Source organism: Pinus tabuliformis, chromosome 8, assembly GCF_031772625.1.
Source record: "Pinus tabuliformis cultivar Carrire ecotype Pingquan chromosome 8, CPIR1, whole genome shotgun sequence".
In the NCBI taxonomy this organism is placed as follows: domain Eukaryota; kingdom Viridiplantae; phylum Streptophyta; class Pinopsida; order Pinales; family Pinaceae; genus Pinus; species Pinus tabuliformis.
The window spans coordinates 941,715,433-941,719,192 of record NC_142294.1 but is presented as its reverse complement, the minus strand read 5'-3'; the positions used below and the strand labels follow the sequence as shown (position 1 = coordinate 941,719,192).

The 3,760-nt window shown below is 29.0% G+C and overlaps 1 long non-coding RNA gene across 1 annotated transcript; it reads left to right on the top strand.

The window, feature by feature from the left end:
* Window positions 1-275: 275 nt before the first annotated feature.
* Window positions 276-998, top strand: LOC149238598 (uncharacterized). Its single transcript, XR_016245403.1, has 2 exons — window positions 276-508; window positions 589-998. It is a non-coding gene; the product is annotated as an uncharacterized LOC149238598 (long non-coding RNA).
* The last annotated feature ends 2,762 nt before the right edge of the window (window positions 999-3,760 follow it).

The window sequence follows — 3,760 nt, the reverse complement described above, 5'->3', positions numbered from 1 at the left end:
ATTGATTTTAGGAATAATCCTCGCTATTTCTCCCACAGTTGATGCTTCTTGAATATGCACTACTTGATTTGTTCCCTTGCGGTACAAACAATTTTTAACATAATGTGGTCCTCCACATCCCCAACATTGTACTGGGGGTCTGGTTACTTTCTCTACTTCAGTTCTTCTAGACTGTTCGTTCATCTTGGTCTCACTTGGGAACTTGAATCTAGGTTGATTTATATTCATATTTTTGAATGGTTGTCCTTTGTGGGATCCTTTGTTGATAGCAGATTTATTTCCCTCGTGGCACGGTTTGGCACTTTCCTCACTGCTTGGAAGAACTTTTCCGCTTAGACTCCATGGTTGCAGGGTTTCGTAGGTATTCTCTTCTTCCGAAGGATATTTGGCGAAGTTCTTCCAGTTTCTTCATAGCTCCTTCATGTCTGAGACTCGACTGTTGATTTTGCAAGGGTCTTTCCGTTACATTTGTCCTCATGAGCTCCTTTGTCAGAGCATTTTTCTTCAGGTAACCAGTTATTCATTTACTCTTAGTAAAAAATTTCACCCTATTCATTATTTTATTGCGTAACTATGGTTTCTTTGTAGACTCACAAGGTACCTCTGAAGGGCTTATGCAACATGAAACTTTCAGAGAGGATCGGGTATCCACTTCTTTACCCATGACTATGGGACGAAAACTTCGCTTTCGCACCAAGTAATGTCAAGAGGGGATAAATGTAACCTATCAAACCTTGCTCAAGGGTTTAGGGTTTCATTTTGTCGTTATTGTATTTGTAGACTTGGGTCTTGCTAGAGCATAAATATTTTGGCTCTACGTATAGTTAGATCACGGTTGTTGTTATTGTTTATTAAGAACTGGCGTGTCATTCTAGTCTTCCTTTCCTTTTTTCCTCCTTTGAGGTCTCTCGTGTGGCCTGAACCGGGTTCTATTTCTACAGACTTTTGGACTCAAGTTTAAGCTTGTTATTCAACAATTTTTAATTGTTTTCTTTAAATGAATTTTGTGTCGAATATATGCATATAACACACTTCACCTAGCTACTTCAATTGGGTTTTCATAGTTGAATTTCTATATGGTTTTGAACCTCCTATTTGGGGTTTGCATGTTTGAATGAATATGATTTTTACCTGACACTGTTTGTATTTTGCGTCGAGGTTGTTTCCATTTGACCGAACCGACTTCCTTTTTATTTCAAAGGCTTTTTCTTTCAACTCCGGTTCTGATATTTATGATTTTGTTCTTAGTTTTAAATATTATGTCAGTGGTTTCTAGGATTACAAGTATTTTTGGGTTTTGACCCGCGTTTTCGATTTATAAACATTTCTCTTCATTGCACTATGATTATTGTCTTGCTACTGCAAACTAGAAGACCCATGATCATTAGGGTTAGTTTTTGGGTTCGGTTTTAGTCACACTTCCATTAGCGTTTACCGATAAAGATAATTGTTTATTTTCCTTGTATCAATTATGTTTTCCCTTGTTTAGGGCAGAATCTTTTCGGTTCCGCTTCAAGTTTATTTTTCAGTTGTAAATAGCCACAGACTTTGGTTTAAATTTATTTACTAGCGTTGTTTTTAAAACTAGTTAGGTAATAAAGGTTCCACAAGTCCTTTCTATATTTGGAAATTCTAAAAACGATGTATGAATCATTTTTTAGCTGATGACCCCTCCTTCATCTGTAGTTACTAGATAGTTCTGATAATGCTAAGTAGCCTTAAGAATTATGATTTCTTTTCAGAAAGACTGCTTCTTCAAGTTTTGATATCTTTCTTGGCTTTCCTATTATAGTTAATTTTTTGTTACTTAAATAAAATGGAGAATATTTACTTTTCAGAAAGCAATTAGGATTTGTGCAGATTTAACTCCATTAATTCTTTTAACAGAAATTCATGTCTTATTTTCGACAATATATTCCACTTTCTGGAAAAGTAAATACTTATCTGATTTACCATCAACTGCTTAGGCCCAAATGACTATAATATGTTGATTTTCCTCCTAGCCTTGAGACCAACTTCCGAGCTTGAGTCTCTCCCCGAGTTGTTTGCTCACATGCAAGATTTTTACCTTAAGACTCACTGTCTTAGGATGCCATAGCTATTTGGTCCTAACCAGACTTAGCTCTGCGAACTCATCTGACATATCAACACTGTATCCTTTTCATCTCTCTTGATCTCAGGTACCAACACCCTCTTGATCTTTTTCCTTGAGAACAAATATTCAAGGAAATTGGTTAGGGATATGTAACTGCCTGTCCCAACTACTTGGAATGTGAGAATTTCATAACTGTCATCATCAAGACATTCACTTTATTCAGCTTAGTCAAAATAATATCTATATATACATACATATATATATAAACTTAAACTTATAATAATAATGTCCAATTTGTTTTAACTGTAGTAATAAAATATTTACATTCATTAGGGACATCACATTTATATTTAAGAAAATCTATTCAATGTTTAGATTCTCTTCAGGATCCATCGCATAAGGACTCACATCCTGAAGATGACCATCGTTGCTGGTTCGAAACGTCGATGGAAAAGAATCCTTATGCAATGGATTCGGAAGAGAATCTAAACAATGATGAAACTCGCAGAAACCTCAAAGACAAAATCTATTCAAATTATAGAGATAAAAACATCAATCTATTTCATTAATAATATAAAATATAACTATATTTTATTCCATTTCTAAATAATTTTTATAATATTCAATTTTTACTATTTAATAAAAGCAATTCAATAAAAAATTAATTTTTATTGCTCTTTTTTTAAATAACAAAAATTATTTATATTATCAAAGATATCACTAATAATATAATGGTATAGTAGAAATTAAGAATGCATTAATAAATTATATATCTATAATAAAAAAATGAAATGAAATAATGTGTTTTTAAACCATATATTTTTACTAATTTAAAATTATATATTAACTCATTTATATATAATGGATATAATATTAAAATTAAAAATAAAAATAAAAATATATTTATAATTTAAATATTATTTAAATAAAAAAATTAATCAATTATATAAGGTAAATTTAATAAATTATTAAAATTTCTAGATTATATATATATATATATATATAAACTTTTATCTATATTCATCTCCTTTTAATTATCATATAACTCAAAAAAATGTGATAATTAATATAAGATGCACTAATTTAAGTAAAAGTATTTATCATATACATTAATACAAAATCGTTATATATACATATATTTAATGTTATTAATTGGTTTAGAAAAAGCTAAATGGTTTGTAAACAGCTAACCGACCTCACTGTTATTATTAGTAACATTTAAAAACGAAGTAAATTCAAAACATTCTCATGTTATTATTAGGTATTAATTTTTTCATATTATTATTAGTAATATTTAAAAAAAAAATCACAAAACATTCTCATGTTATTATTATTATTATTATTATATATATATATTTATAATTATCTAAATCCTAAAATTCTAATATTATTGTTAAAACTATCTACAACATAAATTTTTTATTATTATTAGTAACATTTAAAAATAAAGGTAATTCAAAACATTCTCATGTTATATTAGATATTAATTTTTTCCCTTACAAATATTATTATTATTATTAGTAACATTTAAAAGGAAAGATAATTCAAAACATTCTCATGTTTTATTATTATTATTAGTAACATTTAAAAACATATGTAATTCAAAACATTCTCATGTTATATTAGATATTAATTTTTCTCTTACAAATATTATTATTAGTAACA